Source organism: Hylaeus volcanicus, chromosome 2 (assembly GCF_026283585.1).
Source record: "Hylaeus volcanicus isolate JK05 chromosome 2, UHH_iyHylVolc1.0_haploid, whole genome shotgun sequence".
Taxonomy (NCBI): domain Eukaryota; kingdom Metazoa; phylum Arthropoda; class Insecta; order Hymenoptera; family Colletidae; genus Hylaeus; species Hylaeus volcanicus.
Genome location: NC_071977.1, coordinates 31,502,617 through 31,522,465, shown reverse-complemented (window position 1 = coordinate 31,522,465; position 19,849 = coordinate 31,502,617). Strand labels below are relative to the sequence as shown.

Genomic DNA, 19,849 nt, shown 5'->3' with positions numbered 1-19,849 from the left:
GGGCAAAATTCTTTCCCGAACGAGTTCTGCTTTGTTACGCGTAACTCGTGACGGTGTCAAAATGAAAGGGTTCCGCGCGAAAAATGTTTCATCCAACAATTATCGTTGTATCAAAAGTAAAGTTACTCCTAGCTTTATGTTTGCAGACTCGAAGAACCAAAACCGTCGCCATGGCTCCGGTACGATAAAAATGGAAAATTGTTTGCGTTGCGCATGAATATACATATATAATGCTACGGAAGATTCGATATTTTTATTTCAACAAAAAATAAACAACGTCTCGTCTGGTACTCCGGTTGAACAAAAATTTGAATTTCAATTCGAAACGAAATATTTCACGGTGAACAAATAAACGTAAATTTGTTTGATCGAACGAACGTTGCGAATGAAACACTTTACGGTGGCATTCATTCGGTGATTTGTTAGCGAGATAAAATTCTGCCCGTCCCTGTAACTTCCCCAAAGACTCTTTGCTTGTTTATTAACCCTTTGCACTCGAGGCCTTTTTTTCTGGTATCTGTCTCGAGATGCTTTCTTAGCATTCTATTGTCACGAATGCTGAGCTTAGATTGACTTCGAAAATGAAATCTCTAATTTGAGATTTGAAGATCGGGCCACCTTTCCAAAGAAATGAAACCTATAGGAAACCTAGTGGTCACCTCTCGAACGCAAAGGATTAAATCTGCATACGAGGATAAACGTTTCCGATCCTATTAATTGGACCTTCTTCGAATTACAGCTGCGTACAATATGTCGATAAAATAGCAAAATTTTATTTCGAAAGAAAAGCGTACACGTTTCGGTGCGTATGCTTACTCGAGCCAATTATTCAAATTGTTGCGGTGAATTGAATCGGTAGGGGTGGAAAAACGTTTTTGCTCGCAAAGAGACTAGTAGCGAGTGCACGAACACAAAATTTCGTAACAAGCACGGGAACGCGTTATTTACATTCAATTCCAGTTACATCCAGCGATCCGACAACGTTCCAACCATATATGTGTCGGGCTACGCGGTTGTACTGTATCGTAAAATTGAAAGAACGTCGAGTTAATAAAGAAATGAAGTAATCGAAGAGATTCCATCTTGAGTAAACGTAATACAAGGAGAGGAATCCTTTTCGTTCGATTTTTGCTGCTCCGTCAACTCCGTTCTGCATTTTTCTCGTCCTTCCTTCGCCCTCTGCTAATACCTCCCCTGTTCGTTTTGTCTTTAATCTCCTTCGCCGCGACCTATTCCTTCGTCTCGTTCTCTCGGTCCGACGACGGCCGCGCGAGCGCGACCCAATAAATAATTCATTCTTGATTATTTCCTGATATTCGATTCCGGAATCTGGGCACGTACGTTCGACTTCTGCATAATTTATTCCCGGTAAAGTGGCGCGTATAAATCCCGCGGAAAAATATAGGAAAGGATCGGGGAAGAAGCAAGGCAAGCCGGTGCTAGGAGATCCCCCTCGAGCACAGTCGATCGTACGCGTTAAGCTTGATTTCCACTAACGCTCGAGTGACGCTCGCGCTCGAGTGATGCTTACACCAATTTCGAGACGAAACGCGCCGCTTCCCAGTCGAATCGACCGACAAAGCTTGGAAATATAGCTGCGAAGCTGTAGTCCATGTGCTATAGACGGGATCGATTCGGAAGCGTTGCTCTAAACATTTCGAATCGAACAAATTACCAGCCGTACTTTAAAGCGTACGCAAAACTCTCTCGAAGTTAACAAAAATTGAGTCAATTTTTTCTCTCTAAAAATAAATCAATCTTAAACGAAATAAATAATTCGAGCGTTACGTTGCCAACTTACACAAGGTGCAACGGTAGCGCACATTCGTATAGAGAAGGAAAATCGAAATGGAAATGTCCCGAGTTATTATTCCGATCTCAGCTTTATCGTGTTTGTTCTGAATTCTTGAAGTCGGCCAATCAGCACGCGCTTCTGGCGGAGAGCGCGGGAGGCCAGCGGGAATCAAGCTTAATCGGCACGCTTCGGGTCAAACGCATCCGGCGCATATCGCGAGTATCCGGTCGAATTGTGTTGTTTGCGATGTGCATCGATTTAAATCCAATTAACGGCGGAACGAGTGTGTGCATCGATACTAAGTGGCTGTAGCCGGTCCGTGAAGCGCGTAATGCCGAATCAAAATAATTATAATTGCCGTGTCGACACCTCGCTGTTTCGAGCACGCGCGCGTTTTGACTGAAGAGACGAACACGGTAATTGTGTGTTTAACATCACGTGTTTACTGCGTTTCGCTAATTCGCGACACGCGAGCCTCGCTTGTAACTGCGGCACCTGTGCGTGGCGTCGGCGCGCGATCGCCAAAAATTTGCAAAAAAATCTACGATATCGTAATGTTCGCGTTCGTGTGACAAAATTAGAACAGCCCGTTCACTTGAGAGCGGGGTAAGCAGAGATTGGTATCTCGAGCGGAGAGGTCGAGCGTCGCGTGTACCGTCCGACCGGGAAAGCAAATGAAATGTCACCGTGAGCGAGCGAGGCAGAGCGAGGCAAATGGACGGTGAGAGCTAACGTAAAGTAAAAATTTCTACATTTTTCTTTAGCCGACCAAGTAGTAGCGTTTCATATACAGGACAAATGTGTTAAATGTGTTAAATGTGTTAACAGTGAAAACACTCACCCTAGTCAGAAAAAATGATTGGCATTGTATGAAGTGGCGCGTACGTACCTGCAACAAAATTAGGACTGAATAAAATTAAAAATAAATTAAAGAATACGAGTGAAAATCGATGCAACATTGCGACGGTTAAAAGAGAATTAAGGTTAGCAGACGGCATGCTACGAGCCGGGGGCATAAATATTACTCGGTTAGTGGAACACACCCTAACCACAGCCTGGCGTATCGCATTACTAGCTCCCTGTCTGTATTAACTACTGGTGTGATCGCAAACAAATATATTTGTCCAGACTAAAGTCAATTAAATGCAACGCCCCGTTGGTTCCCTGGTATCGACACACCGTTAGTTAACCCATCATACACGCTATCGATTGCAAAACCTCGTGTCGAAACGGTCGAAACATGTATTTATAGACGCGATTACTAACAAAAGTATATATATATAAAAATCAAAGAGCAAAAGAGCGAAACTAGAGGTGACCTGGAGGTGAAAAGGAAATACGAACAAGCCGGGGCCACCTGGTCGGTTTACGGCCAAAAAAACAAAAAACACAAAACGTTCATCGCACGCGCGAGTCATGCACCAGTTTAAAAGAAAAGAGAGCTGCTGAACGCGAGTCTTAACTGGTCAATAAACAGAGCAGGCAGAGACGGGACGGCCACTTCGGTTCGTATTTAACGCTGAATAAGCAAACAGTATCTCCGAATGTGTTTCCAACGAGTAGCGTAAATATATCAAGTTTCAAGCGATACGCGCAACACGCGTGTACGCAATACGAAGATCGTTTAACTCACCGTAAACCGAGGCTGTCTCCGGCGAACGGCGAGCAATGCGCCGGGATCACGCAATCGTAATGTGAACTCATCGGTTTCGAAAGTATAGATTAGATCACGCCACGGCGATATCCATTAGCGTGATCCTCGCTCTAATTTATAAAGGTTAACTTAATAAGGGCGCGTGTAAAAATCGCAGACCGGTTGGAAACTGTAACGTTCGTTTCGACGTAAAAATAATCGAATTCCCAGAGACGCCGGGCGAACGATCGCTATCGGAGGTAACATCCGAGTCCCTTCGATTTCAAGGTACGCCGGCTCTCGATCCCCCGTGAAGGAAGAAATTAAAAATAATCGACGAGCATTTCCTCCGACGGGACGGTGCTCGGGCGGTCACGGATCACGGATCGTCCGACCGCGCGGAATTCCACGGAATACGCTGCGGGATAAAGCATTTTCCACGTGTGTTTAGTTCGACGGCAGAGCGAACGGATCCGTGGAAGGGCTGGGAGGAGTTGGAGATGGCAAGATGTGCAACCGGCGAAGACGGGAAAGGAACGAAGCGGGATAGCGGACGGAGAAAGGCAAAGATTCACATCGACGGCCAGGCATTTGTTCCAAGATGATTCCCAGATGCTTGATCGCTCAAGCAGATATAATCCCACGAGCCGGGCAAACAGGATGATTTTAAACAAAGGAAGGCACCCGTTGAAGCATGATCGAAGTTCGCCACGGTACGTGGCCGTTCTTTGCCCGGTCTTTTACACGCCTTCGAAACCAACGGCCAACAACGACCACGAATCGACGGCCTGGTTGCTGCCCGATTGACGCGCCTTGTACCAAGAAGCTACAGTGTCTTCTTCTCTCCTTTCTCTCTATCGCTTCCTCTCTCGTAATGCACTCTCCGACACGGCTCCATTGGTGGCTTTTATTGGCTGCTCTTCGAGCTGCATCATCGGAAAAATGTTTCGTTGGGACGCGTGATCGAGCGATTACGCTTCGGACCGCTGGATGAGCGTGTCAGAGATGGACGGAATTTAGTTTCGATGATTGATGCTGATACTAAAAACGATGAAATCTATACCGAATGAAACCCACAGTCTACTTATTACAAAACCACAGATTATTTACTCGAATTTATATTTTCACAGAGATAGATTTCAGAAATTCAGACTCGAGGAAAAGTATGACTTTTCTTCTGAACAGTACATGTACATTATTATTGATATCTTCTTTGTTGAGTGTGGCAATACCAAGCCGATGGTGTGCGCTGCATGAATGTGTGTGTATTATTGTGTCCGTACATATGTACCGGCAGGTCACCGCGAATAAAACACGTGTTTTAGTTCTACATAATAAAAGTTATGTACAATTAGTTGGCAACAAGGAAATAGTTGACTTATTCTCGTTAGTCGGGATAACCTTATCCAACATATACATATACATATGTATAAAATATACATATTTATAAAATATACATATGTATGTATATTTTCGTATGTGCACGCATTCTCATAGATGTCCCCGTATTTCCATTCTCCGCAAATGCGCAAACATCCGCAACCTAGTTATCGCTAACGCGAGTTATCGTACAAATTTTCGCGTCGCTTAACGGCAACGCACCGTATTTAATCACGGTAGATGTGCGTGCACGCGTCCCGCGTAAAAGGGACAGTGCGCGCGCGGCCGCCGGAAAACGAGAACCATTTGGATGTCGGTTAACGAGAACAAAAGTAATCCTTTTCCTTCAGCGGCGCGCGCGCTCAATTAGACGCGGTGAACGCGACGCTGCGTGTTTCCAGAACGTTTGCCGTGTTTCAAGGGGCGCGAGACTGTCTTTATCCGACGCGAATCAATCGCCCGCAGCCGAGGAAAGAAAGCATGACACATTAAATCCAGGGCTGGGTCTCTCTTCGAATTGCGGTTTTCATCGCTTTACAAGCGCGTTGCTTTTATTTTCCAGATTTAGCGTTCGGCCGCTGTATAGGGACTTTCTATAGCTTCCGAAGCACCGCTCGGTGCAAAGGTACCAACGATCCTATATACAGGGGGAGCAAAAAATTCCTACCTTTTTCGATCGTTCCCCTATTGTTCGCCACGATATTTCTTTTTCCTCGACAACGTTCCAGTGTTCGTGAATATAATTAAAATTCCAACTTTTATCAAACGCAATTAATGAAAGGTTCGATTCAAAATTTCTTATCCGTATTTTTCTCGTCTCTGTAGTGCGTGTATAAGAAAAATCTGTATACTTGTACAAAAATCGAAGAATATCCAAATCTTTTGACCGGGAGCGTACTTCTCCGATGGAAAAAAAAAAATTCAACCCTGCCGCACGCACCATGGCCACGTTCACGTTACATCGACATCTTTTGATGTCCGCTCTGGACGCAGAATCGATTCGAACTTTGCAAAGTAAGTGGACCGAAAATGTAGCATCGATTCCATTTCCGACGCTGTTTACATGCGCAACACGGATGCGCGTTCCTCTGAAACTTGAACGCTTATTCCCTTACTTACTAATTAGAAGACCAGAGACGAGCAAAATTCTTAACTAGAGAAAAAGTTTCGAATAACATAAATTACAATCCGATGCACGAAACAAAATTAACGCGTCCGCGTTAAAAGAATTCGTGCGCAGTGAGTGGTAATTAACCCAGCGTCTATTTTATTTTTCCCGCTGTTACTCGAAATTGCCCGAATATGTACGTACAAAAAGCATCGGGGTATCGCGAAGAACGAAATACATTATACCATCTGCAAAACGCCAAACGAAAACCATTACCTCCGTGATTACTCTGCGAGAGTTGTTCTCGATGGGAAAAGTTATTCGACCACTGTTTCGTTCGCACGATTGGAAAACAATACATTCGACGAGTCCAACAAAAATATCCACCGATCCATGCCAGAACCAATCTAGAACGATGATATTCAAACAGCGCTGGGCCCTCGGGCTATTTTATATTAAATCTTTAACTTTTGTTTTCCGCCGCGCCAACGTCCGGACGAAATAACATTTAAAACGCAGGGTTTAGCGGACGTTGGAAGCTCGGCAGGAATTTTTCAACGCGTTCGAATCCGAAGCGACTCGATTCCATTACTACCGCGGAGGACTTCGCTAAGCATTAGCTCGAGGTCTATGGATTTCACGTAAAGCCTCGCGCCGTTGGAGAGTTCGTGTTACCTTGGCGAGGCTCTCTCGACAATGCATCACCACCATTCGCTGCTAGAATCGTATTTCGTTTTTCGTCGGAGAAGAGGTAGCAACCACTGCCACTCTCTCACGCAACCCGGCAACTGCGTTCCTCGATGAGCATCGAGCAACACGGAGGAAAGAGAAAGAAAAAGGGTGGGAGAGAGAAAGATAGCATCGACGATCGAATGTTCCTCGCGAGTTGGCTTGGCTATCGAGTCTGGGAGGGCTTTTTGTTTTTATCCTCCGCTGCCTTTTGTCTTCGTTTTCTTTCTGCGTTGTTTGCGCATCAGTTGCGAAGCGTGGTACGCTATTTCAAGAGCGAAACGCGACTGAAACGATTCCGCAGTCTTCGTCATTGCCGGTGAATTTTTCGACGCGAAAAAAAAAAGCACGAGCCAGTGGTTTCAGATTTTCCTTCTGGTCCGGAAATATTTCGCGTCTCCGATCGAGAACTTTGCGTCGCCGGTACCTCCCTTCAGCGACGGTTTTCAAAAAATCGACCCGTAGCGGATTTACTCGAACGAACGCTCGTCTTTGTCGTATAATTAAATAGAAGCCATTTTTCGTAGCGACAGCGATCCTTGCATTTTCTATTCCGCTACGTTTCGGCTAAAAAATGCCAGAGCTTTTCGAGTTCGAAAAATTACCCACGAATGGGTAAACGCACAACTCTCGTTCGCGGTATATTTAGAAAGAGAACGGGCGTTTTCCAGCCGAAACAAACAATACGTTATTTATATAAAAGTCGCGTCCAACTCCGTTCACGGCTCGATTAAAACTTGCCCAACCGAAACTGCTACTTCTCGAAAAGTTTTTCACGCATACTTCCGACATTCTAGGGCCCCGCTTGATGCGTTTAATCGATATCCTTAGACAATGAAATTCCAGGCATCCGGATTCCCAGAAGCTACTTAACAAGTTTACCCGATACCTACGGGCAAATAAAATTCCATACCGTCCCAACTTTCGAACTTCGAAAGCCAATCTACCCCGCAGGTTCGTCCTTGTCGTTAACGCACGTTAGCGAAACTTGTGCTCGCGCGGCGCACCCGTGACCCACAAATCACGCGAAATAAACCTTAACGACGCTCGTATAAATCTGCATCGTCTTAACGGAGAAATAAACCGCCGACGTTTCTCGTTACGCCGACCACCACTAGACTCGGGGTCGGACCACCGGTGACCTTCGACTCGCGCAACCAACGCAATAATATCGCCGTCACAGAATCGCAGCGATCGCTCGTGACGCGTGACCCTTGCGAAGTTTCCTTCTTTTTTTTTTTTTTTGCTCGGTGAACAAGTATAGTCGGTGGAGGAGATATAACGCGGTCGTAAATTGACCGAGGCGTGAAGAAGGGTGCGCGCAGAGATGAACGGAACGAGCCGATGCGTAAACAAGGCGAACCGAGCAGAGGTCGTCTCTCTATTCCTTCGTCCGGGCTGCTCGCTACCCGAAACAAGAGTAACTATTTATTAACCGACTTCGAAAAGAAGGTTACTCGATCAACGCGTTCACTGCCAGACCAATAATCGTGAAAATTCCTGTTGGGCTAAAATTTGGTTTCTATACAATTAGAAATGATATAATTTAACATTTAACATTTAATAATTTAACATTCGTGGTAAAACTGATTTCTGCAACCTCTTTAAAATACATTAATCCTACCTAGATTTATTTTCTTTAACGCTACGCCTTTAGAATTAATGTATTTAATTCCTTAGCGAATATCCTTGTCACCCACATATGGGTGACGTGGCGCTGAATGTGTTAAAGTCTCTGGTTTAAGGAGAAGAGCCTTGGATTAAAATCGTGGCTATATTCGACAATTTTTTTTTTTTCGAGAACAATCGACTCGGTGAGAGGTCTATTTGCTGGAGCTAAGCGCCGTATTCGATCAGCGATGGGCAAAACCCTAGGCTTCGAATAAATCTGAAGTTTGTCGATATGTTTGTCTCGTTTCTTCCGTTGAATATTTTCCAAAGAAGGAAAGAGAGACACGCATCGGCAAACTTCAGATTTATTCGAAACCTAAGGTTTTGCCCGTCGCTGTATACAATTACGTCAACTGTTGTCAAAACAAAAATTGTCGAATACAGGAATAACTTTCACGCGTCCAGGATGGTTTCTTGCGAAGCGAATAACGCTTTGATTGTTGGCGAAGGTCGAGCGTGTTTGTTGATGACGCGAGAAGAGCGTGTTTGTTGATGACGCGAGAAGAGCGCATCATCCATCGAGGCGTTCTCGGCGAACAGGCGCGGACGCTTAGTCTTCGTCTACCTCCTCTGGCCCTTTTCGAGTCTTTTTCGTCTCTCTCTTTCTCGTTACCTTCGACTCCCCGACATTTGCACTCAGCTCGACGAAGAAGGCGCGCACTTGTGCCCGCCGCGCCTTTTGTACGAACGGGAATGGCAGCCGAGCGAAGGCCAGTCATCGCGGCGTGACTCAGACCCACTTATTCGATGAAATCGAATTTACTCGCACGCGCGTTTCGCATTATAATTCGCGCTTGTTCAACTTTCGATATCCGATCGAGGACTCTTCCTTTCTCCTCTCGCGGACCCCGCCGCTCGCTCGTTAGCGCACCTATGCTCATTAAGGAGCCATTCCCATTAGAGAGCCCGTTGTTTTAGGTAATCGTTCCCAACGTGTTTTTTTTTTTTTTTCAAACGAAACATTCAAGGGATATACAAGGGTGAATTCGTTCGACCCGTTCGCCGACTTTCGGAACGCCCGAATTCGCGCTAACGGCGATTCGATTCAATTTTTGCTTCTCGAGTAATGGAATAGCGAGCGATAAAAGGTGCACGTTTCTGAAATTGGATAACTTTCGCAATTTTGAAAAATAACGCGTCTCTAGAAAGTTACGATGGATCGAAGTAAACAGTTTGCCATTCTAACGAGAATTGAACTTTACTTAGTCGTTCGATCGGTCATAAATATCAACGGTCGCGCTACTTTGAAAGAATATTAGTTAGACAATTTTATCACGCCTTGCGAGAAATAATCTCGCTAACTGATGCAACAGAGGATGATTTTCATCATCCACGATCGACGATTCGCTAACAAGCAGTTGCATCGCGAGAACGTACAAACAACAAAACGTTCGTTTCGATATGAAATTTCAAACGACGACATTAATCGTATCCGTTTCTAATCGAACATTCTCGTCTTTATTTCTCGCACGGATTCGATACGAATCGGCCTCGTCGGCCGTTCGACTTCACACGTTTCAAAATGCAAGCTGTTCCCAACAATCCCCGGTTGTTGCACACCGGCGCAACTCGTTTAACTCAAACACGGAAAACAAAGCGCGGTAAAGCTGTCGCTGTGGAAGCTGCGCCGGCTGAGAGGTATGAAAGTACGTAATTTTAAAGCAGACTTATAAAAAATAAATTCACGCGCGCTCGAGGCTTTTGTTAAAAGAGCAACAAACAACGCATCCGCTGTTGCGTGCATTTTCAACGAGCTTAGCAAATGCACTCTAACGACTGGGAGACGCGTGAGAGAAGAACGGGTTTTTAGACGGTGGTTCCGTTATCTTTACGATTCAATCGATTTTGAGTCCAAGCACTAAATAGAAAAATCCATTTAAGTTCTATATTTATGTTCCCTTTTTATAGTATTACACGTACAGTCGGTTTCGCGAGTATCCGTATCCACTATGTCTATCGAAAAAATTTGTCTAAATTAAATAACAGGTGCGACGCATTCGAATAAATGTTTCGTTATAAACGTATCCACGTGTAAAGTTAATTCGACCGCACTTTGATCGAAAAACATTTATTTGAAAACGTCGAGCCTATCATCGGGACTGACTATACGCGAGAAATAATCAGCGAGGTTGTAAATGCTCAAACAAGCATGACCAAGAATCAATATTAGTTAAAGGAACGCGCAAGAGCACCGCCCAACTCTTGGGTGAGAACGAGTGGAACAGTTTGAAATTCAGCGACCGCGGATGGCGGTAGAGGCGCGAGTGGGTCTCGCGACAATTGATTTTCGAGCATCGTTCACGATTCTTTCTCGATTCTTGGTGGGCTCGTGTTGCACACGATTGCGCTGTTCCCTCGCCGGAGAATGCACGGTTCATCTTTTCTCACTCATTACCCTCGACTCTTCGACATTTGCACTCGCCTCGGCGGAGCGGCCACTCGACGGCGCACCGGGGCCTTTTATGCGGGGAACGTTCGACGAGGATCCCAAGGAGACGTGACTCAACGCCGTAATATTTCTCCGGCAACTCTCGAACGTTTCTTTCGGAATTCTACTTATCATTTATCATTGAATTCCCATGTAGTCAGCGGTGGATTTAGACTCGTCGAGGTCGGGAAAGAGACCTCTCGGTTTTCGAAAATATTTCACGCGAGACTAGGAAATCGAAGGAACTTTGCTTCCTCGTATTTTATTCGTATTAGGTTGTCCTAAAAGTTTCTTCCATTTCAGTAATAAGTAACACATACGCAATATTTTATGTCTAATTAAAGATCTCTCTATTATTGTTACAATATTAGCATCTAAAAAATTAGGTTGTCTATTTATATGAACAGTGCCGCACAGAATAACTGAATGCGAGTCACGGAAGAAACTTTTGGGACAACCTAATATTTTCGTTAATGGATTCTATTTCTACTCCACGGGTTGATCATTCATTTCCAAATGTAATAATTACTAGCTGCGCCTCGCGGTTCTCACCCACGTGGAATACTATTCTCATTCTATATCGCGTTCGTTGGAATTGCATTCCACCGAAGCCCCGTTGCTCTTTTCAGCCCCGACCTCTCCTCGTTCGCGACCTGTTTCCCTCCTACCATCTCTTCCAATGGTACACTTTTCTCAGCTCGCAGAAGGTGAGAAATATTGCAGCACCGTTGACAGATAACCGAATTTTCCCTCTTTGAATGATTCCACGGCACCTACGATACTGCGAAGCGTTTCAATATTCCCTGCATGTACTCCTTTGTAACAACTCTTTGAAATCTGATACGTTATTCCCAGTTTCGCAACGGAATCATCGGAATTTCGAATTTATTTATCATCGTCAAATTCTATCGAATATATCGAAGGTATTTCAGGATACGATAATGCTAGTGAATAAATCCAACACCGTGGTAACGATAACGATATGCTAAGAAAGCGTTTGTTACGTCGTACACAGTACGTCGCAGTGCGATCGAAGCGATGATCGAGCTACGCATCTCGCGAAAAGGGACTAAACTGGCATTTTTCGCCGGAATACTCGAAATGTCCGAAAATAAACGTACCCCGGGCCGCGTTCGGATAAATCGTTTCGAATTACGTTATTAGGTAGCCCACACTCCGGCCGCAAACAGTGCATATACGGGTAAATAATAAGCTAACGCATATCCTCTTACGCGGCTCTCCAAATTGTATGTTCGGTGCGCTCCAATCCGCATAAATCGAACAGTGAACTACGTATCCGTAATACGGAGATGAAACACTATTACCGAGGTACAATACTGCGCTTTGAAATTCACAGACGCCAGGCAGAATGCGTCTGCACAGAAAGATTCCGATGCATGCGAGATATACCGAGGATCAAAGCTCGAGGGAGACCAGCAGCTCGAGGGGGTTGGAGAACTCGACAGAGAGTGGGAAAGAATGGTACATGTATGCGTGAGAGACAGAGACAGAGACAGAGCGAGAGCGAGAGCGAGAGCGAGAGCGAGAGCGAGAGCGAGAGCGAGAGAGAGAGAGAGAGAGAGAGAGAGAGAGAGAGAGAGAGAGAGAGAGAAAGTGACATCGTCTCGTCCTCGGCAACGACAGTAGTGCGCCCTAAATGGACTCGGCCGACAGAAGAGCGTCGAGTACGTATTTTCCACGGACATCTACGACCCTAGGCAGTCGATCGTAACACACTACGCGCAATGGTCACCATTCTATGTACGTTATGCGATCGTTACAGTTCCCGTATCTCACAGGCTCGGAGGCTGAAGTTCGGGCGGAGTATATCCAATCAACGATTAACCGTTGCCGTTGACAAACGTAATCGCGAGTTACGAGTACAAAATAAAATTCGACGAATTTGAACATTGCGAAAACGGCTGGGTCGCATTCTTTAGAATTCATCGATACAAATTTCAATAAATCGTACACGCGTATTCAAATTTTCTGTAATTCGTGGCTTCCACGTTAGAAATTCCCGAGAACGGCGCGCTCCGTTCGACGAATCGAGAAAACATTACAGGAAGCGGAATATTCCTCGGCGAAGGATATTCACGAGGATCGCCTACGACCCCGGGCAGTGGATCGTAACGCACTACACGGTGCAATGATCACGGTTCTATGCCCATTATACACTCATTAGCGTTCCCGTATCTCGCGGGGGTCCGGGATCGAATAGAATTTCGACCTGCCCTCCTCCCTGTGTGCATAATAACCAGCTGCTGGCGGGGCTCCCTCTTCGATTACGTTACATTACTTCCATCTAATCCAACGAATCGATAGGATAGCCCATCGATCACTGCTGCGCGCAATCCGGCTAGCCTCGGGATTCATTAGGAATGCCGGCCGAAATCACGTCTTGATAAATGTCATGACCGCCGGAGGCCGATTCTGTCGGGCCTCGATCGACCGCCGTTTCGTTTCGTGAACCGAGAATATTCGTGGAGTCACGACGGTGATGCATGATGACGTTCGTCATTCGATTGTCTCCGCCGAGAGACCACTCTCGCTGGTATCTGGTTCCTAGAACTACCGTGCGACTTGCTTCGGTCTTTCCATCGTCATGGCTCCTCAAATTATCGGTGAATATCGTCTCGCGCGAGAATCGTTTCTTCGAGCTCTAAATTTCGAAATTTTCTGAACGCAGATCCGAGCGAGTTTCACCTATGCCTTATCCAACGTTTAGACTCGATACGTTAATATGTAATATGGAATACGCGTAAAGTTTCGTATTCCCGTTTATACGTCTCATACTTTTCGAACGTTCAAAGACCACGGAATGAGAAACGTTTCTACATACTGAAACACTTTAATCGACTTGCACGTCGAGAAACTTTCGTTCCAATTACAGTTCTACATAAAAGTAGCGTACGGTACGTAAGAAATCGATTACCGAGCGAGCATAGTTCCGTCCGTGTTTATCGACGAACATATTTTTACGAGTCGAATCGTCTCCCCCTTCCGACGCCCCCGCACGAAATCGCATTCCGATTTCGATGCACTCGCGTCGCCCGTACTTAATATCTCTCTTCGTACGTTCTTGGTGCGTTGCCAGTGCCTTCTATCTCGCCGGGAATACGGGAAAAACAGAATGCGGCCCGGTCACGTTGCAAATCTGTCGTTCGCGTCAGCGATTGTCTCGACGACGAGCAGAGAACGGTACTCTGGTCGTCGACCGTGCATTTACTGGCTGCCGCGCAACTTTCCTGGGACTTTTCAATTGCCGTATAAATGTGTAATGGTTATCGACGAACACGGCCGAGAGACACCCCGCCATCGAAGAGACTGTAACAACTTCGCTGCACCGAGCCAATTATGGTATTAATATTGAAGCTCTATCCGCGGGGTCTATGGACGCGGAGAGCTATCCTATGAAATTACGAGCTAACGAAACCGGAAACGATGCGTGCCCTATTCGCCTCGCTTTCAGACCGGGACGATACTCGCGACCTTTACCGCTTCTGGATTAATGATTTCCAGTGGATATTGTTGGAGACTAATCGAAGAGTTGCGAAACGTGACGCTCGAACAATATCGCGATTACTCCGGAACTAGAGATGTTTATGCATTTGTTCTGTTACGCAGATATCATCGAATCGAAGATCCCAAAAGCGATACAGATTCTCGTGACTCGCTCCGAATTTAGGTCGATTTGTATTATCCGTTCCGACAAATATTGTTTCGTGTTATTAAACACGAGTGTTTATATATACCGTAATGGATCGGTTCAAACGCGTTCCGTTTCAGACGTATGCTTTTGTCGGAACCGAACTGATCAGAAACGCGTCGTGTCTGAACGGATAATAGAAATCGACCTTTTCTCGGCTTTCGTTGTAGAAGCCATGCGACACGTGACAAAACGTACCACGGAATGGTGGATAATCCCGAGCGGAGAAATCTCAATTCGGGCTGTAAATAATAACATCGCGGGAATAATGACACGACAAGGACGGTAGTCGGTTTAGTCGAGGCCACGGTTATCCCGTCGGTTCCCATCGAACCCTCGAGAGCGCACGTCGAAACCACTTCTGGTCGTTCCAACTACCAGATGCCGCAGATGGACCGGGCTAATCACAATAGAACGTGCTTCCTTTTGGCCGAGCGTTCCGAAACGCGTTTACCTGCGAGTCCTTGTACGCCGACCGTACTCGGTCTCGTTCCTTTCAACGATTTCTGCCAGGTAACCGAGGAAACGTTCCGCCGCGTGTTGCCCGAAAAATTTCCCATTTTACGACGGTTCCAGCTTTTGTCAGCCGCGGACTCCGACGACGACAGGAAGAGCCTCGCGTGACGACATAATCTGCCCAGGCCTGGTTCTCGTCCTCTCTCGGCCCTCCGGCGTGCGCGCCTATCTTTCCACTTTGCTTTTCCCTAAAACGCTTTCTGGCCTGCAGTAGCCGTGTTATGTCCCCGCTTCGCTTTCAAGGCTGCACCCAAGGATTAGCCCTTAACTCGTGACACAGATTTCGAGCCGAATTTCCACGGAATTTATGACTTACTGGCTGCCGTGTCCGGCGCTTCCTGGGCTGCTTACGTTCTCGCTCGAGGACACCAGATAACATTTACATAGTCGGATATCTTGGTGCGTTCTCTCCGCGTCCCTGGGCCATGGAAAAGCCGATGTTTTATGTATCCGTGTTCTTTTTACCCCCACGGCGCTTCCACGCCACCTCCCCGCGTCCTCTTCTCTCCTCTCCTCTCCTCTCGCTTAAAACAGCTCCCGACGATAAATCCCGAGCAGGCTTTTGTAACGAGCGGTCGAGGCGAAAATGGAACACGTTTCTTGTTGTCCAACGTAAATTCGTTGCGAATTTTAATACACTTATTCGCTCGCATACAATGGAATCGTGAGAACGTTACTATTTATCCACTGCCGGAATACAATGGAAAGCAGAAACCCCATGTAACAGGCGTCGCTAACCGAACTAACCAGCGACGACCGAGTCCGCGCCGGACCTCGGAAAATATATCATCGTCGTTCTGTTTTACAGTCAACCTACACTGCTTCCGAATACTTTTCTGCGGTTAACAAAATATATATATATACGTATTTTCTAACTGTTATTCCAAGATCGCGTTCGATTTATTTATCCGTGATCCAGTTTTGCCTCGTACGTGAAATATTTTTTGTTCTCGAAAAAAAAATACTGGAAAACGAGAAACGGAAGCGTGTCGCGACAGACACCAATACAGACACCAGTACAGACACCAATACAGACACCAATACGTCACGTTTGACGACGGGTTTAACAGGTTAAAAAATAATATGCGCGTACATCGCAGACCCGAAGAAAGTCGAGCGGGTCCGTATTTCATAGTTGGAACACGCTCGTCGAAACGACCTTCCGCTTTTACAGCAAATTAGTCCCCGCGGAATGAGCGCGTCTAAACGTCGGGCCGCGGACGAAGGTCGTTTTTAAAATTTTCAGGCGCTTTCCAACGTGGTATCGTCGCTTTTCAAACCGCCCATGGACGGAGTTCCATCGCGTCGCGGTCGGTCCAACGTGTTGGAAATTTTAGGGTCGCGTGTATTATGAATGAAGCGCACACCAGACCGCGTAGCCATGCCCGTGAACCATATGGCCGGATAGGCGCACGAACAGCGGAACAGAGAAAACGAGCGAGACGCTTAGCGAGAGTCTGCCGCGTGCGCGAGAGAGACAGGCGAGATTACAGCGCGAGTAGAGAGACGTAAAAGCGGAACGTCCGACACGTTGAAAACGACGACAAGCGCAGTCAATGGGCCAACTTAGGGCCGTTTTATACAGAAATTCGACGTGCCGCGTAATTCAATTTGGGATGTGACAAATGGACGGCAGGTGAAGCCTCGACCCCGTCTCTGTGTACACGTGCAACCCGCGCCACCATTGTGGATTTTTGTCTGCTCGCACAAATGCCACTTTCCTGGAATGTTCGAGCGACGGTGGCCGCGTCGAAACGAAATCGTGTGTCAAGCTGCGACCAGGGGTTCCCACTGCGGACTACGTTACCAAAGACGGCCAACATTTTTCATCGTCACGGCAGCGGAGCCATCGATCATTTACGCGGATTTAAATACACGTGTATTTACACCCGGAACACCGAGCGTCCGAGATTTCGCGCGAGATCAACTTTTTTCTCAATTTTGGAACGATTCCGTCTTTTCTGAATTTATAAGGAACCGTAACGGCTTGATTCGATTTTAATGACTGGCGGTAAATTTCGAATATATTAAGGTCGGACGCGGGTCCCGGGGAGCGCACCGAACGAAAAAAGAAAAAAAAAAGAAAAAAATGCGCCATTAGAGAAATGGGGAAACATTAGTTCTGGCACCGGCTAAGAAATTCATTAATTAATTGCACGACGAGAGCGAAGAGTCTCGCGGTTCCCCCGTGAGATACTAATTTGAATTAAAGAGCCGGCAGGAAATAAAAGAAACGTTGAAACGAGTGTTACGCTTTCCGTTTGCAACGGTTTTCTTCTCTCGCGAAACTGAAGCGCTTTGCGAGGAAATTAATGTTGAAATTAACGGGGGAATTAATGGCAGACGCGGATACCACGGATCGTTTCGCGAATACGATGAAATTATCGATCAATAGAATCGAGGAATGTAATACCGCGGGGGTGGGAACAAGGGGGCGAGTATTTTTGCACGCGCGGCGGCGTTTTCAAAAGAGAACGCGCGAGAGCGCAACCGATTGCGCCGCGCGGCGATGATTTCATATTTTGGGAATTTCCGTGTACCGGGCATGCCAGCCGCTTTAATTATTTCAAGACCGCAACTGGCCGAGGTGAGTAGTCGTAAATTCCACGTGGGAAGTAGCGCGTAATACACAATTCCGAGCAAAATAAATATGCGCCGCGGAACTAGAACCAGGAATGGGAAAAATGTTGTTTAACCGTTACGATCGACATGGTACCGAAAAGAAAAATGTTTATATTATTAAGAGGATCTGAAATTAATATCGAACGTTCGAAATCGTAAACAATTGCCACGCGAGATACTTTGTACACGTGTAATATGAATAAAACATACACCGGATCGCGTACAAATCCTCTCGTCGGTCGTTTCATAACTATTTTGATCGAAAATTAACGTTCAATCCCATTCGAAATACGCTCCTCCCTCGATCGGATTATATAATTTCACTAAAGCGAAATTATCGATCGCGTTAGATTCTCCACGAAACGCGCATTAATCCCCGGGGGTACGGAACTTTTATTTTCGACAAATACGACGGGGTGGCCCGAACGGCAACGCAGACCGTTTAAAATGCGTCCAACGTCCTGCGGAGAGCTTGCAGCGGTATCGGAATTAAGCAACCGATGATTCACGGTGCCACTATGAAATACAAACAATGGCTATCGGAATAACGAGTCCTACCCTCCCGCCAACGGGTATCTTGACCGAATCCTATTTGCATACTCGACCCGACGAGTCCGCCGGAGAAACAGCCGGCGGGGAATTTACACTTGAAAAGCCGTCCCGAATTATGCTACGACAAATTTCTTCGAAAATTGTCTCGTGCATCGGGTCAGCCCTGGCGCTGGTCGATGTTAATTTATGCGCAACGGAAGCATCGATATGCGACCTGCGTACACCCCGCATGCGCGCGTGCGCTTAGGCGAGCTGCCCACGTACGCTTTGCCACCTAACTCGGGGACCTGACCCAGACGTGGCTAAATTTTCCATTGCCAATTAAACGGAGAAATATTTAAATTTCTTTTAGAAACATTCCACCCTTTGCTGTTTAAATTTCCTGATTACGCGAGTTCCGTTAAACGATTAAAATTGAATCGTCGAAAAAGAATGGGAAAGCAATTAAAAATGATGCAAAAAGAAGCCAAAGGAATTTTTTGTAAAACAGCAATTCGAGCCCCGTTTCGGTTTAAAAAGCGCTCGAGCCAATCGTATACCCATTGTCAAACGCATAATTCATCGTCGTGAACGAAATTGGAAATTCAAAGTGCGTCGCATTCGTTGCGCCGTGTTTGATAAACCGAGGATCTTAATTAACGCTGCATTCAAATTCTTCGTTCGAAAAGTTATTCATCCGTTAAACCAGGTGTGCCGTATTCAATTATTCATCGCGTTCAGAAATGAGCTCCACTTATCTCGCGGTTCGAATTGTGTTGAAACCGTTTCCCTCGTACATGAAAATACGCCAGGTTCGTATAATATACACAATACGTGGCAAGTGAAACAGCAGGATGACAGAAGAAACCAAACACCACTCGACGGGTTATATTTATCGACGTGGAAGATCTCTGGGTTCCTTCACACCCACGTTTCCCCTGATGATCTTATCAGTCGTAATGCGTCCCCGACGAATACGACACGAAAACTTTGTTCTCCAGGTTTTTTTCTTGGTAAGGGAATATTTCGTGGAGCATCGAATGCTAGTTTCAATTTAACCCTTTAATAAAGGTGACTCTCGGTCGCCATTAGGTCCGACGCAATAAATCAACAAGCAACAATGTTTAGCTTGAATTTCTTTCAAACTCAAAATGGTCATTTTCAAATCTCGAATTACAGATCTCATCTTCGAAGTCTAAGTTTAGCATTCGTGGCAATAGAACGTTAAGAAAACATCTCGAGTGGAAGGGGTTAAAAACTGAAGGAATTTAAGAGCCGAGTCACGGAAGAGAAACGGATCGAGAAACGCTGCTCTGTTAGAAGGAAACGTATAATTCCATCTGGAAAGAAGAAAACAACGATGGCCCAGTGCCGTAAGCATAAGACGTAATTTTCATCGAAAATGAAGTAATTTCAGAGGAAAAAGTTTCATCGAACGACCGACGATCCCAAAGATTACGGCCGGTGAAACGAAAGTGGGACGCTTCTTTTGTGTACAGTCTCGTTTCTCCGGCGTAAAAACGATGCGCCCGGGATCGTCGCAGCTTTTACACGTTGCGCAATACGACAAATCGACATACTTCTCCCACAATTGTCACGCACCGCGAAATCGGGCAAAAAATCAACACGCACACGGTTGGATAAAGAAAGGGAAACCGTTCGTGCCGCGCTGTGTTTCGTCCAGCGATTACGGTCGACCATCGAGAAATTCCTCGATGAATTATCCT

General features: G+C 46.0%; 1 protein-coding gene across 1 annotated transcript in view; it reads left to right on the top strand.

Moving 5' to 3' along the window:
* Nucleotides 1-2,246: 2,246 nt before the first annotated feature.
* LOC128872420 (clarin-2) overlaps nt 2,247-19,849 on the top strand; it is a 48,856-nt gene continuing 31,253 nt past the window's right edge. The window contains exon 1 of the mRNA XM_054115078.1: nt 2,247-2,516. The gene's annotated coding sequence lies outside the window, so the exon portion shown is untranslated. The remainder of the gene's footprint in view (nt 2,517-19,849) is intronic.